Raw genomic sequence first — 20,023 nt, forward strand, 5'->3', positions numbered from 1 at the left:
ACAATAAAAAAGAACAGTTGTGTAAGTTCCCTTTGAGTACTTGAGAGGCAGGGTGGTGGAGTTGATGCACAAAAAAAGTTTAATCTGGGGAATATTACTGGATGTGTAGTAGAGACTGCCATACCCTGTTCATATCAGTGTGTGTGCTGTTTTTCTGGATTCCCAAATGTGCCTAATAATGTCGCACTGTGCAATATTCATTTTCCTCTGTATCAAAGTAAATTGAAGTTCAAAAGGTTCATAGGTTAATTTATTATACAACTCTGAAAATGTTCTTCTCTAGATAGCCACAAAACCAAGAAAGAAAAAGAATAGCAGCATGATCATCAACCCCAAGTCATCCCCTCCCTGCACAAAATAACAAACAAAAATTGAACAGGCATTTCATCCCTCACCCCCACACAAGAATATAAAAACTATAAAACTGAAAGGAGAAAGTCTATAGTCCAAGTCCATATCCAAAATGCAGAAAACCTGGGTAATGTTCTCTGGACACAACTGTGGGCTTTCTCCTCTCGGGTCGTAGAACTGTCCCCAGCGATCAAAAGGCAGGCAGCTTGCACTCGCCTTCCACATTTGCCTTGACCATTCAATCATCAATGATCAATTATTGAGGGTACAACCATCAATCATTATGGAACAGTCTAAGTGCAAGTGACTTTCTTTAGGCTGTGCAGAGGAACACCCTGATGGCATCAGGTGACCAGACTGGTCAGCTTCAGAACTGACTGCCATCTGCTCAGACAGCACCCAAAGTGCACACAGCATGCTACAACTAACAGGGAGAGCCTTCTCCAACATTGGACTAAGCGCTGCTACATGAGATTAGTATAGGTGGGTGCTTGGTGGTCAACACAAAGAAGGCAGGCTCAAGGGCCTGTTTCTGTGTGGTATGACTTGATGACTATGGATTCCTTCCCTGGCTGTTTCAGCTTCCTCAGACGTTCTAAAAACGTGCGTTTGCAAGTCAATTGAGTCTAGTGCGCCAGTGAGTCGTGGAATCTGGAGGTGAGGAGAAGGATTTCATAAGGAGAGAATAGTGCAGGATGAGTATAAGGTGGTTGATTGAAAACAGACTCTGGTACATGACTCTACCACTGGAAGGAGAGAAAATATGGAATAAAATATGCAAATGATAAATTCTGTGGTGATTCAGCTGTTCAAGTGTTAGTTTCTTTGCAAACAGGAAGTAATCAGTCTTTCATTGCATACGTCTGAAAGTTGATAGGGTTTATGGCATTCATTCATCTCCTGCCCCCAAGGAGTAGTAATATGTTGCATTACTGCACCTTGGGAGCAGGAGGAGGATGTGGATGTGATTGTAGGATGGTTGTTAGAGCAGTTTATGTTGCTCTGATTGTCAGAAAGTGGATCTGTTCCCATTGAAAAATGGTAATTGCCAACAATCTTGTGTGCTGAATGCTGAATCATTAAATTCACCCCCTTCATGTGAGTGCTGGGCAGGTTTCAGTGAAGACGGAGGTCGCCTCTTAGGTCAGTAATTCTGAGTCATAAAGGTTGATGGGAATTCAGAGGGAAGACGAGTAACAAGCCTCCTTTCATGTACCACTCGGTTGTGACACAATATATGCACACTGATTGATTTAAAAGCACATAATGTGCGGTTCCTATCAAATCCATCTAGATCATCAGAAGGAATTCAGGAAGTGACCTTGACACTGAATTACTGACCTAAGAGATGACCTCTGTCGCCACAGAAACCAGTCCAGCACTCATTTGAATGAATTTAATGATACAGCATCCACGAGACAAGATTTGCTGCCAATTCCCATTTTTCAATGGGAATAGATCCACTTTCTGACAATCGGAGCAACACCAACTGCTGTAATGATCACCCTCAAATCGCCAAATCACCGCCTAGTGATTTCTCTTCTGGTTTTTGAAAATATCCTGGAGATTAGATTTTAATCTTTGAAGGCTTCGGGGCCTCACTCGTGAGTTTTCATCCTTAATTGCATAGGAGTGCAAGCCTTCAGGTTCTCCTCGAGTTACAGCCACACCTTGTCTATCTATGTCATCGACTCTGGAACTCCACCATGTCCACCGCCATCCCTCTCTCACCAGAACACTCCACCTTGATCAAGGCTCCCCTTAATTTTTTTTTTTTTACCTCTTTGACCGGGCTATTTTGACACCTGAACTAAGATACCATTTGCCATGACTTGGTGTCAGGATTTGTCTAATTATAATGCACCTTGAAAGCACTATCTAAATGCATATTGTTGTTTGCCAGAAAACATCCTCTACTCCATTCACACTCACGTCTTCAGCATTCTGCATTTTTCTGCTGTGAGTTTTGTTTTAAAAGGAGCTAAAAAAACAAACTGCTGGAGGAACTCAGCAGATCAAGCATCATCTCTGGAGAGAAATGGACCGTGATAATTTGGGTTGAGATTCTTCATCTGGAGTCCAGTCTGACAGTTCATTCAGTGTTTGTTTTATGCTCCAGATTCCAGCGACTCTGGTCTGCTGTGTCTTTTCATTGACTGGATGTCACCTTATAATCCCTTGTTCTTTACACATATCTCAGAATTATTACTTGCAATCTTTTAGGTCAATATCAGTTTTAAAGACCAAAATATTGGTATTTGCCTAACTACAGCCACCCAATTGGTTTTGCATTAGTTCCTGTTCATTTTGAACTTTATGTTCTGGAACATGAGGCCTGGCTCTTTTCCTGTGATTCTCACATTAAAGATAATTTTTTTTAAATTAATTTTTTTATGCATTTCTACAATGAAACTACAAAGAACCCAGCAACAAAATGGAAATTTATACAGTGCAAAACAAACAAATCCAATACTCACAACAGGGTGGAGGAACTCTGCAGGTCGGGCAGCATCCGTGGAAACGATGAGTTGACGTTTCAGGCCGGAACCCTTCGTCAGGACGTAGAGGGAAGGGGCAGAGGCCCTATAAAGAAGGTGGGGGGAGGGTGGGAAGGAGAAGGCTGGTAGGTTCCAGGTGAAAAACCAGTAAGGGGAAAGATAAAGGGGTGGGGGATGGAAAGCAGGGAGGTGATAGGCAGGAAAGGTGAAGAAGGAATAGGGGAAAACACAATGGGTAGTAGAAGGATGCAGAACCATGAGGGAGGTGATAGGCAGCTGGGGGAGGGGGCAGAGTGAAATAGGGATAGCGGAAGAGAGGGGGAGGGAATTACCAGAAGTTGGAGAATTCTGTGTTCATACCAGGGGGCTGGAGACTACCTAGATGGTATATGAGGTGTTGCTCCTCCAACCTGAGTTTAGCCTCATCATAGCAGTAGAGGAGGCCATGTATGGACATATCTGAATGGGAATGGGAAGCAGAGTTGACGTGGGTGGCTACTGGGAGATCCTGTCTGTTGTGGCGAACGGAGTGGAGGTGCTCGATGAAGCGGTCCCCCAATCTGTGTCGGGTTTCACCGATGTAGGGGAGGCCGCACCGGGAGCACTGGATGCAATAGATGACCCCAACAGACTCACAAATGAAGTGTTGCCTCACCTGGAAGGACTATATAGTTCATAGCAGTAAGAAAAAAAAAAGCACCCTAAAGAGAATTATGTAAAATTAATATCCCCCCAACCTCCCACTGAAAAAAAAGAAAAACCCAGGCCAACCACTTTACATATATTAAAAAAAATCAATCAGAACATTCAACCCCAGAGAACTGTAAATATATATCAAAAAATAACATAATGCTGACTACCAAAAGTATAGTATAATTCATAACAAAAAAGCTGTATAACTTTCAAGAAAAAAAAAGCTGAAAGTAAGGGATTGTAGCATGCTTTTTTTTTGTAATATAATTTTTATTGAATTTTCAAAAAGAATACATGAAAAAATAGAATCTACCCTCTCCCCTCCCCTTAACCCTCCCCCCCCCCATATATAGTCCTACCTAAAAAGAAAGAAAGAGAAAAAAAAAGAAAAGAACCGCCTGGTTATTGGAAGGTTTCCACATGCTCCATGGGATTCAAAATAAATTTGGTATAATTATTCGTTACTTTCCCCAAGTGACCAAAGTCTTTATCGGAGCACTTAAATATACCATCCTATCTTTTGTAAATAAGGGCGCCAAATATTCAAAAATGTTACATATTTATCTCTTAAATTATAAGTAATTTTTTCAAGTGGAATAGAACTAGCCATTTCATTATTCCAACGATCCATACTTAAATACGAATCAGATTTCCAAGTAAGTGCTATAGTCTTCTTAGCTACTGCCAATGCAATTTTTATAAATTCTTTCTGATATTTATTCAATTTAAGTTTCGGTTTTATTTCTTCAATATCACCTAATAAAAATAATACAGGGTTATGTGGAAGTTGAGTTCCAGTAATTTGTTCCAATAAGATTCTTAAATTTATCCAAAAGGGTTGAATTTTAAAATAAGACCAAGTAGAATGTAAAAAAGTACCAATTTCTTGATTACACCGAAAACATTTATGAGATAGATTTGAATTTAATCTATTTATTTTTTGCGGTGTAATATATAATTGGTGTAAAAAATTATATTGTACTAATCTAAGTCGAACATTTATTGTATTTGTCATACTGTCAAGACAAAGTCTTGACCAATTTGTTTCATCAATATTAATATTCAGATCTGTTTCCCATTTTTGCTTTGACTTATGGGTTCCTTGTTTAATTGTCTGTTCTTGAATCAAATTATACATACAAGAAATAAATTTTTTAATTTTCCCTTTTTGAATTAAAATTTCAATTTCATTAGGTTTTGGCAAAAACATTGTTTGACCCAGCTTACCTTTTAAGTAAGCCCTTAATTGAAAGTAACAAAAGAAAGTATTATTAGATATTTTATATTTATCCTTTAATTGTTCAAATGACATCAATATACCTTGTTCAAAACAATCTCCTATAAATTTAATCCCCTTTTGGTACCAATTATATAAAAGTTGATTGTCCATTGTAAAAGGAATAAGTCTGTTTTGGAACAAAGGTCTCCTTGCTAATAGAGATTTCTGTGTTTCATTATCAACATTTATCTTATTCCATAGATCAATCAAATGTGTTAATATAGGAGATTCTTTCTCTTCCCGTATCGATTTAGATTCCCATTTATATATAAAATCTTCAGGTCTATTTTCTCCTATCTTGTCTAGTTCTATTTTAATCCATGCTGGTTTTCGATCATCGAAGAAAGATGCAATAAATCTAAGTTGATTTGCTTTATAATAGTTTTTAAAGTTTGGAAGTTGTAATCCTCCTAACCCAAATTTACATGTCAATTTTTCCAATGAAATTCTTGACATTTTACCTTTCCAAAGAAATTTTCTCACACATTTATTTAACTCTTGAAAAAATTTCTGTGGCAATTGTATTGGTAATGTTTGAAACAAATACTGTAATCTAGGAAATATATTCATTTTTACAACATTGACTCTACCTGCTAATGTTATTGGTAATATCATCCATTTGTCAAGATCTTCTTGAATTTTTTTCAATAGTGGTAAATAATTAAATTTATATAAATTCTTTACATCATTATCAAGTCTTATACCTAAATACTTTATACCATTTACCGGCCATCTAAATTGGGTTACTAATCGACATTGACTATAGTCTCCTTTAGTAAGAGGTAAAATTTCACTTTTATCCCAATTTATTTTGTAACTTGATACCTTCCCATATTCATCCAATCTAGAAGATAATTTATGTAACGAGTGTTGTGGGTTTGTTAAATAGATCAAAACATCATCGGCAAAAAGATTAATTTTATATTCCTCCTGATTAACTCTAAAATCCATAATATCTGGATCAATTCTAGTTAGCTCTGCTAATGGCTCTATCGCCAATACAAATAAAGCAGGTGATAGTGGACAACCTTGTCTAGTTGACCTTTTTAACTGGAATGGTGTTGAAATTTGAGAGTTTGTCACTACTTTAGCTTTAGGGTTAGAATTTAAAGTTTTAATCCAATTTATAAAAGATGTTCCTAACCCATATTTTTCTAGTACTTTAAATAAAAAATCCCATTCTAATCTATCAAATGCTTTTTCTGCATCCAAAGCTACTACTATACTCTTCTCGTCCCTTTTTTGTGCCAAATGAATTATACTGAGTAGCCGGGTTACATTATCTGTCAATTGTCTATTTTTAATAAATCCTGTTTGATCCATATGTATTAATTTTGGTAAATATTTAGATAATCTATTCGATAAAATTTTTGCTATTATTTTATAATCCGTATTCAATAAAGAAATAGGCCTGTATGATGCTGGTTTCATAGGATCTCTCTTTTTTTGGCAATACTATTACTATCGCTGTTGAAAAAGATTCTGGAAGTTTATGTATTTTTTCTGCTTGACGTATTAGTTCCATGAAAAGAGGAAATAATAAATCTTTAAATTTTTTATAAAATTCAGGTGGAAAACCATCTTCTCCTGGAGATTTATTACTTTGGAGTGATCCTAAAGCTTCTTCAACTTCTTTTAATGTAAAAGGCATATCTAATCCCTTCTGTTCTTCCAAATTCAATTTTGGAAGAGAAACTTGTGATAAAAACCTTTCTATCTCATTAACATCATTTTGGGATTCTGATTGATATAATTCAGAATAGAAATTTTTAAAGGTTTCATTTATTTCAAGAGGTTTATAAGATATTTTATTTGCCCTTGTTCTAATTGCATTTATTGTTTTGGAAGCTTGTTCTGTTTTCAACTGCCAGGCAAGAATTTTATGTGCTCTCTCACCTAACTCATAATACCTTTGTTTAGTTCTTATAATTGCTTTTTCCATTCTATATGTCTGAAGCGTATTATATTGTAACTTCTTATTGACAAGTTGTTTTCGTTTTTCTTCTGACATATATCTTTGAGATTCTTTTTCTATTTTTGTAATCTCTTTTTCCAATTGATCTAGTTCTGCCATATATTCTTTCTTAATTTTAGACGTATAACTTATTATCTGGCCCCTAAGATATGCTTTCATCGCATCCCATAATATAAATTTATCATCCACTGAATGAAAATTTGTATCCAAAAAAAATTGCATCTGCTTTTTCATAAAATCACAAAAATCTTGACGTTTTAATAATGTTGAATTAAATCTCCATCTATAAGCCACTTCTTCCTTATCAGCCATTATTATTGTCATTAATAAAGGGGAATGATCTGATAATATTCTTGCTTTATATTCCATATTTTTCACTCTGTGTTGAATATGCATTGATAATAGAAATAAATCTATCCTTGAGAAAGTTTTATGTCTATGGGAGTAGAACGAATAGTCTCTTTCTTTAGGATTGATTCTTCTCCATAAATCAATCAGATTTAAATCCTTCATCAATGATAAAGTTAAATTTACTACCTTCGATTTTATAACAGCCTTGGTTGATCTATCTAAGACTGGGTCTAAGCAAAAATTAAAGTCTCCTCCAATTAATATTTTTTCATGCACATCCGCCAAATTCAGAAAAGCTTCTTGTATGAATTTTGCATCATTTTTGTTTGGTGCATAAATATTCATAAAAGTCCATAGTTCAGAAAAAAGTTGACAATGTATAATCACATATCTCCCCGCAGAATCAGTTATTACATTTTGTATTCTAATTGGTAACATTTTATTGATCAAAATTGCTACTCCCCTCGCTTTTGAATTAAATGAAGCTGCAACAACACTACCCACCCAATCTCTCTTTAGTTTCTGATGTTCTGTTTCCGTTAGGTGCGTTTCCTGTAAAAAAGCTAAATCTATCTTCATTTGTTTAATATGTGTTAAGATTCTTTTTCTTTTCACTGGTCCATTAAGCCCGTTAACATTAAAACTCAAAAAATTCAATAAATTAGTCATTATTCTTAACAAAGTTACTCCAATCTAAAACATTATTTATCTTCTCAACTTTCATAGTTCCTTGGGGAATCTCTTTAAACTTCACCATGTTGCTATGTGTCTCCCTCCCAACCTTCCAGGCAGAAAGAAAGAAGAAGATAGAAAAAATACAAAAAAAGAAAAAACAAAATACCCCCCCACTAATGTTGTGAATGAAAGGATACACAACACTACCCCCCTCCATTTTACGGGTCGTGGCAAAAGCCACGCTTGCACACATGACTAGCTTAGCAATCGATCAGTGCTTCTTCCAGCTCCCCCGCAACAAAAAAACATTATATATATATATATATATATATATAGACAAAATTAGTATTACTATTCCCAACTAATATTCCTCCAGTTTTAACCTTTCTTACCCCCCTCGTATAATTAATAATATATTTATACATTCATCCAACTTCAAAAATCCAACAAGTCCATTCTTTAACCCAATCTTCATCTTCAATCTATCTCGCTCCCCTGGATTTGTTCTTGTATCTGGTGAATATTCAGAGAGTCTCGCACAAACTGCTCTGCTTTCTGGTAGTCATCAAAAAATCTTTTTTCTCCACCAGGCAAAAAAATCTTCAAGGTTGCAGGATAACGCAGTGTAAATTGATAACCATGATCCCATAGGGTTTTTTCCACTGGATTAAATTTCTTCCTTCTCTTCAAAAGTTCGTAACTTATATCAGGGTAGAAAAAAACTTTGTTCCCTTTAATTATCAATGCCCTTTTCTACCTTTGGCAGCTTGAGCAGCTGCCTGTAGAATCCTTTCCTTGTCTTGAAATCTTAAGAATTTCATTAAAATCGATCGTGGATATTGCTCATCTTTTGGTTTTGGTCTTAAAGCTCTATGTGCCCGCTCAATTTCAATTGGTCGAACCTCCTCTTCCACTTGCAAAACATCCGGGATCCATCTTTGAAAAAATTCTTTTGGTTTATCTCCCTCCGTACCTTCTTTAAGACCAACAATTTTAATATTATTACATCTACTAAAATTTTCCAACATGTCCACTTTCTCCAAGAGTCGGTTTCTTTCCGAATTCCAGACAAGCAGATCATTTTCTGTTTTTTCCACTCTATCATTCATAAGCCCCATTTCTCTTTCCATCTTCTAAAGCTTCTTATCCATTTTGTCCTGTCTTGCCATAACTTTATCATAGCACATCTTCGTCTCTCTAAGCTCTTCTCTTACTTTTCTTAATTCAGCCGTTAATTGCAATATAGCCTCTCTCATGTCTCTATCATCTCCTTTACTTCCAATCGCTTCCAATTCTTCCTCCTCTTCTTCATCTGTGTTCTCTGCAGAATCCAATTCTGACTCTGAGTCATTTTCAATTGCAGTGGCTGTCGGTTCTTGTAATTTGCGTTGTGTCGATTTGCGCATGCGCTCTTCTTTGCGCATGCGCATTTCCGGTGTCTTCTTCAAAGAAGCCGTTACCACAGCCATTGCTCCCTGTTCTACCGAAGGAGACCCAACCTGAGTCCGAGGCTCCATCGTTGCAGTAGGCCCTTTTTTCTTCCCGTCTCGCGGCTGCTTCGCAACAGCAGGCTTCTTTTGTTGCGGCTTAGGAGGCATATCGTAAAGTAGTCTTACAAAGTTTATAAATAGTTTTCAGAAAATATTTACTAACTTTGTTTTGTTTAAACGGTACTTTACTGATTTGTTGCAGGAGAGCTGGATTTACACGTCTCAATCCCACGTCATCACGTGACGCCCCCCCTTAGCATGCTTAAAAAAAGGATAAACTTACCCTAAAGAAGCGCTGTGAAAATATTCAAGGAAAGGTCCCCACACTTTATGAAACTTTATGTCCAAGTTAAGAAGTGAATAATTAATCTTTTTGAGGTCTAAACAGGCCATAATATCATTAAGCCATTGAGCATGAGTGGGTGGGGCAGCATCTTTCCACCTAAGATAAACTAACTGTCTAGCCAAAAGAGAGGCAAAAGATAATGTTCGGCATTTAGCCATACTCACGTGCACATCTACTTCACCCAAGGTGCCAAAAAGAGCAACCAGAGGGTTAGGTTCTAAATGACAGTTAAGAATATGAGATAGGGTTAAAAAAACTTCTCTCCAGAATTCCTCAAGACTAGGACAAGTCCAATACATATGAATAAGGGAAGCTTCAGCCCCTTTACACTTATCACAAACAGGACTAATGTCAGGATAAAACCGTGATAATTTAGTTTTAGATATATGAGCTCTTTGTACAACCTTAAACTGCAAAAGGCAATGACGAGCACATAGAGAGATTGAGTTAACTGACTTAAGAATTAAATCCAAACTGCATCGGATAAAGAGATATTTAGATCTTGTTCCCAGGCAGTTCTAATTTTGTCGAAAGGACCACACCTCAAAATCACGAACTTATCCCGAATGGCCGATATTAAACCTTTACCCAGTGGGCTGGTACATAAAAACAAATCCAAAACATTTCTCTCAGGCATGTCAGCAAAGTTTGATATCAGAGGGTTAATAAGATGTCGAATTTGAAGATATCTAAAGACATGAGTATTAAGTAAATTAAACTTTACAGACAGTTGTTGAAAAGTTGCAAAACGATTATCTATGAAAAGACCTTCGAAGCGCCTAATACCCTTTCTATGCCAGTCGTGAAATGTTGAATCCTGCATAGAAGGTAGGAAAAGATGATTGTGCAAAATAGGGCTAGAAAGAGAAAAACCATGAAGACCATTAAATTTTCTGAACTGAGCCCATATTCTTAGTCTAATAAGAGGATTAGCAATAAGTCTAGGTAAATGCAAGGAAGTGCGGAACCGAGAAATGCAGGAATTGAAAGATCCTTAGTAGAATTCAACTCCATTGCCACTCATTTTGGGCAGTCAGACTTATTATGAAAGAAAGACCAAAAAATAAGACAACGAATATTGGCTGCCCAGTAATATAAATGAAAATTAGACAAGGCCATACCACCTTCTTTTTTAGATTTTTGAAGATGAGCTTTGTTAAGTCTAGGGTGTTTTCCCTGCCGTAGATAAGACAAAATAATGGAATCTAACCCATTGAGAAAAGCTTTAGAAATAAAAATTGGTAGAGACTGAAATAATTACAAAACATTAGGAAGGATATACATCTTAATAACATTAATATGACCTACAAGAGACGTAGACAAGGGTGACCACTGTGTCAAACTCTGTTTTGTAGAGTTTAGGAGATTGGTAGAATTTTCACGAAAAAGATTCTTAAAGTTCCTTGTTATTGTAATGCCAGTATAAATGAATTGCTTATTAACTACTTTAAAAGGGAGGTCCTAAAGTTTGTGCTTCTCTTTGATTGGAAAGAGTTCACTCTTACGTAAATTAAGTTTATAACCAGAGAGTTGACTAAATTTATTAAGAAGTGAAAACATTGAGGGTAAGGAGGTAGTTAGGTTTGATGTAAAAAGTAAAAGATCATCAGCATAAAGGGAAACTTTATGCTCAACACCTCCCCTTCAAATCCCCATCACTTCAGCGCAGCTACGAAACGCAATGGCAAGTGGCTGTATAGCCAAATCGAAGAGTAAGGGACTTAGAGGGCAACCTTGACAAGTGCTGCGTTTAAGACTGAAAGACTGGGATAGCTGAGAGTTGGTCAAAACAGAAGTGGTGGGACATGAATATAGCAATTTAATCCATGTAATAAAACTTTGTCCAAAATCAAATTTTTCTAAAACTACAAAAAGGTAATTCCATTCGACACGATCGAACGCTTTCTCCGCATCGAGAGAAATAACACATTCAGGAATCCCAGCTGAGGGTGAATATAAGATATTAAATAAGTGCCGTATATTAAAATGGGGAAGACGATTTTTGATAAAACCAGTTTGGTCTTCGGAAATAACAGAGGGTATAATGTTTTCTAATCTACTAGCCAAAACTTTAGCCAAGATTTTAACATCATCATTTTAGATTTAGATTAGATTATGAGGACACGCAGTCCTCTTTTATTGTCATTTAGTAATGCATGCATTAAGAAATGATACACTATTCCTCCGGTGTGATATCACAGATACACAGGACAGACCAAGACTGAAAAACTGACAAAACCCACATAATTATAACATATAGTTACAACAGTGCAAGCAATACCGTAACTTGATGAAGAACAGGCCATTAACACAGTAAAAAGTTCAAAGTCTCTCAAAAGTCCCACATCTCACACAGACGGGAAAAGGAAGAAAACTCTCCCTGCCATACCGGACTACAGTCCGACTCAGAGTCGTCCGAAAACTTCAAGCTCCGACCAGCCCTCTGACACCGAGCACCATCTCTGCCGAACGCTTCGACCCCAACCCCGGCTGCCAGCAGCAGGCAAAGCCGAGGATTTTGGGGCCTTCCCTCCGGAGATTCTCGATTGCACAGTAGAGCGGCAGCGAACCGGGCATTTCAGAAGTTATTCCAGATGTTCCTTGGTGCTCTCACGGCTGTCTCCATCAAATCAGAATTGTGCACAGCCCCTATTTAACAATACGATATAATTTCACTGAAGAGGCTATGTGCACTGCGTTGTGCTGCCAGCTTCTCCTCCCACCTATACGAATTGGCTTATATGAAGAACACTCTGTTGGATCTTAACTTTTTTTGGCTAAAAGAATGATACGTTTCGTTGAATGATGCAGGCAATTTACCATGCTTGAACGAATCGGATAAAACTAAAAATAATTGAGACGAAAGCAGTGAAGAAAATGATTTATAGAATTCTGCTGAAAAGCTCTCAGGTCCGGGAGATTTACCCAAGTGTAATGCAGAGATGGCAGATGATATTTCCTCTAATGATAATGGTTCGTTAAGTTTAGCTTTAAAGTCAGAGGAGAGCGGAGGAATGTTTAAACTATTTTAAAAAATGTTCAACCGAGATATTCTCATTTAAAGATTCAGAAGTATAAAGTTGAGAATAATAGTTCTTGAATGTGACATTGAAATCAGAATGATTCAAAGTAATGTTCCCATTTCCCATTCGAATTTTTGTGATTTGTTGTTTAGCTTTAGAGCGCCTTAATTGATTAACCAAAAATTTACCAGACATATCCCCATGAATATAAAATCGGCTCTTTCTTTCAACCGGCCGAGTGGAGATAAGGTCAAACTTGGTTTGAAGTTCTACTCTCTTCTTCTACAATTCAGGATCTTTAGTCTGGGCATATAATTGGTCTATTGCTTTAATTTGCAATCAAATCTGAACGCTCTAAACGGGTCTTTCTTTTCAAATTCACAGTGTATGAAATTATTTGACCCCTCAAATATGCTTTCATGGCATCCCAGACAACCTGGGATGAGATTTCAGATGACATGTTAGTACTTAGAAAAAAGGTTATTTGGTCCTTCATAAATTTTACACAATCATTATCCGACAACAGGGTCGGATTAAAACGCCAATGTTTATTCATTTGAGGAGAACCAGAAAAATTTATGGACAGGGTGACTGGAGCATGATCTGAAATCACTATACTCTGATAATTGCAATAGCGAACCAATGGAATCAACTGATTATCCATTAAGAAATAATTGATTCTAGTAGAGGTATGATGGACATGTGAAAAGAAAGAATAATCTCTCTCAGTAGGATGGAAAAAATGCCACACATCAGAAATACCATAATTAGAAAGGAAAGAGAGGATAGATAAAGCAGATTTACTAGGGAGTCTAAGAACAGAAGAAGATCCATCCAATACTGGATCTAACCAACAATTAAAATCACCACCCAATATGAGGGAATATAAACTCAAGTCAGGCAGTAAGGAAAAAAAAGTCAAAAAAGTCCACATCATCTGAGTTGGGAGCATAGAGGTAGCCAAGACTACCCTGTTATTATACAATTTCCCAGAGACAATAATAAAATGACCACTTGTATCCAAAATTTTGTTATGAAGCTGAAAGGGAACATTCTGGTTAATGAGAATTGAACCCCCCCCCCCCCCCCGGCTTTAGCCAGAAAAGCAGAATGGAAGTGCTGTCTCACCCACCTAGACATTAGGCGAGAATTATCAAAACTATGAATATGTGTTTCTTCCAAAAAAGCAATGTCAGCTTTAAGCTGCTTGAGATGTGAAAACACCTTCCTTCTTTTAACAGGATGATTCAATCCCTTAACATTCCAGCTTATAAAATTCAATGGGTTAACCACTATCATATAGAAAAAATATACAAGGTAGTAGGCATAAATATGGACAGACATTCTAATAACAGCGCTGGGGCAGAAATAAAAAACAAGAAAATCAGGACAAAAAGAAGTCCTGAGTAACAGAGAATAACTAAAGTTTTTTAAATAGTGTTAGCACTGGGAACCGCCCCCCCGGAACCCAAAGCAAGAAAGCTATCAAAGAACAGCAGCAAGCTCTTCAGAAAGAAACTACCTCTAAACCCGACTTCCAGTTTCGGTATAACTTCATAAGCTCCGTTTAATTAACAATTAAAAAAAACAGATGGCTTATGCACTTGGAACTATCAAAAAGTATTAGGTTTAGCATTGAAATAATAATCCAGATTAGCAAACCCACGAAGAGATAAAAAATACAGTAATTTAAAAAAATGAAAAAAGAAAGAGCAGGGAAAAAAACAAAGAAAGAAAAAAGATACCGATAGACCATTATAAATAATCAAATTGAGTCTGAAGGGGACTCCATATCAAAGAAACTTTTGATAAATTTCTGAACTTCTTATAACAAAGTAAAACCATTTTAAGTAATATGAAATTTCAGTGAATTTCTAAACTTCTTATAGCAGAGTTAAATCATTTTCAGTAATACAAAAATTAAATTTAAAGGGAAAACAACATAAGATAAGAAAAAACAGAGAGAGAGAAAAAAGCAATTGGCCATTTTAAATAATCAAATTGAGTCTGTAGGAGAAACCTAGACAAGGAGACTCCCAGTAAAATTCTGAACTTATAGCAGAGTTAAACCATTTTCAGTAATTTAAAAATAATTTGAAAAGAATCACCATAGCAAAGAGTTTAAGTAAATTTTTGAATTACTTATAACAGAGTTAAACCATCTTCAGTAATTTAAGAATTGAATTTAAAAGGAAAGCAAGAAAGTATAAAAGAGAGAGAGAGAGAAACAGAAGGAATCGGCCATTTTAAATAATCAAATCGAGTCTAAAAAAATCACAATGACGAAGAAACTTTCAGTAAACTTCTGAACTTTTATACCAGAAATAAACCATATTCAATGATTTAAAAATTTAATTTAAAAGGCAAAACAAACTAAGGAGAGAGAAAAAAAATAATCAGCCATTTTAAATAGATCGAGTCTGAAGAAGTCGTAACGGCAGGGAGACTTTCGATGAATTTCTGAACTTCTGTAACTGATTTGAACCATTTGCTATCCCTAGTACTAAGAGTTATTTGGAGATTGGCGGGATAATGTAGCAAAGGCCTGAGTCCACGGTTATAAAACTCTTTCATTACACCTTTATATTCGGTGCGCAGCCTCATAACCCGAGAAGTATAATCTTCAACAATACGAATGGAATGTCCCTTATAATCCAATTTTCCCCTGTGTTATACTTCCATAATCAACAGGTTTTTCACCTGATAGCATTGAAAACAAAGCATAACTGGGTGTGGCCGAGAGCCTGCTTCAGGCTTAGAACGAAATACCTGTATACAATGAGCTCTGTCTAACTCAGGTAAATTCGGAAGAATATCTTTCCCAAAAACCTCACAAAGTAGAGAAGAAAAGAAATCAACAGGAACTCTGCTTTCGATAGCCTCTGGCAGACTGAGGATACGTAAATTGTGCCTTCTGCTCTGACCTTTGAGATCAGCTATTTTGTTTCTTTCTTTTTAAATCTTTTTATTGAATAAGTATACAAAGGGTAAACCATAAAGGCACTAATACACCGTTAAAAATTACAGGAGATATTAATACAGAAGAAAAAATTGATACAAACAGTGCAATTTAAACATAAAATAATAGTATACTGATTTTTATATATATATATCAATAGAGAAAAGGAAAAAAAAACCCAAAAAAAACCCACCCTGCAACTAAACTAAAAGCAAAGCAAAGCAGTGGGCTAACTTGGAAACAGGTAGAGTTAAAGAACTTAAAATCACGTCCTCAAACCCGACCTCCATTAAAAACAGTTAAAAAAAAGAGAAGAAGGGAATATAAATATGAAACAAAAGAGAAAAAAAATTACATTAAATGAAAATATTGAATAAAAGATCTCCAGGTCTGTTCAAATTTAAGTGAGGAATCATAAAGATTACTTCTAATTTTCTCCAAATTTAAGCATAATATCGTCTGAGAAAACCAAAAAAAGGTAGCTGGAGCATTAGGCTCTTTCCAATGTTGTAAGATACATCTTTTCGCCATTAAAGTAAGAAATGCAATCATTCTACGGGCTGAAGGGGAAAGATTACTGGAAATTTTAGGTAATCCAAAGATAGCAGTAATAGGATGAGGAGAAATATCTATATTCAATACCTTTGAGGTAATATTAAAAATGTCTCTCCAAAAAGTTTCCAGAGTAGGACAAGACCAAAACATATGAGTTAAAGAGGCTATCTGCCCCGGACATTTATCACAAGAAGGATTAATATGAGAATAGAAACGAGCTAATTCATCTTTGGACATATGTGCTCTATGAACAACTATAAATTGAATTAGGGAATGTTTAGCACAGATAGAGGAAGTATTGACTAATTGTAAAATCTGCCCCCAGTCATCCACGGAAATAATAGAACCCAATTCTTGTTCCCAATCTGACCTAATCTTATCAAATGGAGCTTTCCTAAGTTTCATAATAATATTATAAATAATAGCCGTTACACCTTTCTGACATGGATTAAGGTTAATTATAGTATCTAAAATATATGTAGGAGGTAGCGTCGGAAAGGAAGAGAGTATAGTACTTAGGAAATTTCTAACTTGGAGATATCTAAAAAAATGTATTCTTGGTAAATTATATTTATTAGATAATTGTTCAAAAGACATAAGGGAACCATCTAAAAATAAATCCAAAAACCGTGAAATACCCTTAGTCTTCCAAATTTGAAACGCACGATCCATGAAAGAGGGAGGAAAAAATATGTTACCTAAAATAGGGATCGCTAGCCCAAATTGGTTGAGATCAAAAAATTTTCTGAATTGAAACCAAATACGCAAGGTATACTTAACTAATGGGTTAGAGACCAGTTTAAGGCATTTCAAATCAAAAGGAAGAGAGGAACCTAAAATAGAGCCAAGTGCCTAGCCCTGAGCAGATTGTAATTCCAATACTACCCATTTAGGAATGGATAGTGTATCTTGGTCAAGTAACCAAAATTTCATATGTCGAATGTTAATTGCCCAATAATAGAATCTAAAGTTAGGTAATGCTAGACCTCCATCTCTCTTGGCTTTCTGTAAATGTATTTTACCCAATCTCGGATTTTTATTTTGCCAAATAAATGAAGAAATTTTAGAGTCAACTTTATCAAAAAAAGATTTTGGAACAAAAATCGGTAATGCCTGAAATATATATAAAAATTTTGGCAGAATAAACATCTTAACTGCATTAATACGACCAATCAAAGTTAAATATAATGGAAACCATTTAGATGAAAGTTGAGTAATATGATCAATTAAGGGTAAAAAATTAGTCTTAAATAAATCTTTGTATTTACAAGTAATTTTAATCCCAAGATATGAGAAATAATTATTAATCAATTTAAACGGAAAGTTATGATACAAGGGAAGTTGTTTATTAATCGGAAAAAATTCACTCTTACTAAGGTTTAATTTGTAACCTGAAAAAAGACTAAATTGTGCTAATAACTCTAAAACAGCAGGGATAGATTTTTGAGGATTAGAAATATATAAAAGTAAGTCATCAGCATAGAGTGATATTTTATGGGACTTTAAGCCCCGAGTTACCCCAGTAATATTTGGAGATTCTCGAATGGCAATTGCAAGAGGTTCTAATGCAATATCAAATAATAAAGGACTAAGAGGACAACCTTGTCGAGTACCTCGAAAAAGAGGGAAAAAAGGTGAGCTTAAAGAGTTAGTACGGACCGAGGCCATAGGAGAATGATATAACAGTTTAATCCAGGATATAAATTTTGAGCTAAAATTAAACATTTCAAGCAAGTAAGTAAGGCCATTCTACTCCATCAAAAGCTTTTTCAGCATCTAAAGAGATAACACACTCAGGAACATTTTGTGAGGGGGTATAAACAATATTTAACAGTGTGTGAATGTTATAGAAAGAGCAACGACCTTTAATAAAACCCGTTTGGTCTTCCGAAATAATAAAAGGGAGTACTTTTTCTAATCTGTTTGCTAATAATTTAGAGAAAATTTTAGAATCGACATTTAATAAAGATATTGGTCTATAAGATGCACATTGAGTAGGATCTTTATCCTTCTTTAATATTAGAGAGATTGACGCTCTATAAAAGGATTTGGGAAGTTTACCAAGTTTTAATGAAGCCTCCAAAACCCTACAGAACCAAGGGATTAATGAAGGTGCAAAAAACTTATAAAATTCCACGGTAAACCCAGAGATCAGCTATTTTGGATGATAATTTAGCATTGTTCTCGCTCAAATTAGAACAAACGGCTTCCAGCTGTTGAATCCGACCTTTTAAATCTCTGGTTTCTGAGTCAAGATGAGAAAGACGAGCGGCATGTTCCTCCACTTTGGAATTAATTTGATCTAATTTTGACTCCAACGAAGTGAAGGAAGCCTTAAGTTCAGACTTGAATTCAGATATAATGTCTTGCCGATGCTGGTCCAGAATGGCGGGGATGTTGGCAGAGCCGGAGGCAGTCGCATAGACTTCTTTTTTCCCAGCTTTAAAGGGCTTGTAAGCCATTGTGAGACAGATGTATTCATGAGCAGGTAAGAAAACAAGAAAAAACTAACAGTCCGGAATAGAAAAAGGAAGATAAGAAGTGCGAAGGAAAGAAATGGAATGGAGCGACGGTGTTAAGCGACTAACCTATTGTCATCTTACCAGAAGTCCCAAAGATAATTTAATAAAATTATTGTAGTAATGCTTTTGACTGAGCACATATGCTCTTGATGAAGAGTTAGGATATCCCTGATGGTCAGCAGATGATTTTAAATGCTCCCTGTCACTCACTGTAGGTGCTTATGCTGAACTGGGGCTTCCACTTAAGAATCTGATTTTGTGGCGTTTCATTCCTAGCTACCTCACCTCCGAATCAGAAAGGTGAGAGTTCAAGGTTCAAGAAAATTGACCAAATAATGCAGCAGAACTGGAAGCAGTGTTTTTTTTAATGTATTGACAATTTTCAGTTGAGGTTTTACACTGCAGTCCTGTTGTAGAAATGCAGTCTTCCCTCAGCCAGTATTCATCCTTTTACTCACAAGTTTGAAAAGGTTATCTGGCTGTTATTTCATTGCTTATGTGTGACCTTGTTTTGTGTAAAATAGCTGCTGCATTTCTGTAGATAACAGAAGTGGCTACACTTCAGAAGTATCTCATTGGCTGGGAAGTTCATTGGGACATTCTGCTTTAGAAAAGGTGCTATATAAATGCACATTATTGTTGCTAACGGAGTTCTTTCTTCTTTGATTCATGCCCACTGCCTCACCACATGTGCATGAAAATAATGTAAATTCACAGAGCACCCTATTTGGTAAAGAAAAAATTTGGAATATTTTTCATCTTTACTGCCTCGATCGGGACTGGAAGCTGAAAGTTTACTTTCATAGTGGCTTTAGCCACGTAATATGAAAAAGTCTGTGCAGTTCCAGTTGATAATTAGTTATTATTGTAACACATACTAGTGAAAGGCTTTTGTTTTGCATGCCATCTGCACAGATCATTTCAAGACGCAAGTACACTGAGTCAGTGCAAAAGAAAAAGCAGTAACATGAATGGAGAATAGAGTGTAACAGTATAGTGCAGGTAGACAACATGGTGTAAGGGCCACAGTGGATTAGGTAGTGAGATGAAAAATTCCTCTTGCTATCCAAGAGGAAGTGGGGTAGACGCTGTCCTTGAGGCTGGTGATGGTTGTTTTCAAACTTTTGAATCTGTGCCTGATGAAAGTGAGAAGAGCGAATGACCAGGTTGGGAGGGAATTTTTGATAATGTTAGCTGTTTTCCAATGGAGAAGTGTAGACAGCATTCGTGAAGGAGAGGCTGGTTTTCCTGATGTACTGAAATGTGCCCAAAACTTCCAGCAATTTCTTGCTGTCTTGAGTAGCGC

The 20,023-nt window shown here is 36.0% G+C and overlaps 1 protein-coding gene across 2 annotated transcripts in view; it reads left to right on the forward strand.

Moving 5' to 3' along the window:
- rpap1 (RNA polymerase II associated protein 1) overlaps window positions 1–20,023 on the forward strand; it is a 187,923-nt gene that overhangs the window by 153,798 nt on the left and 14,102 nt on the right. The window lies entirely within an intron of this gene.

The sequence above is a fragment of the Mobula birostris genome, chromosome 1 (genome assembly GCF_030028105.1).
Source record: "Mobula birostris isolate sMobBir1 chromosome 1, sMobBir1.hap1, whole genome shotgun sequence".
Lineage (NCBI taxonomy): Eukaryota > Metazoa > Chordata > Chondrichthyes > Myliobatiformes > Myliobatidae > Mobula > Mobula birostris.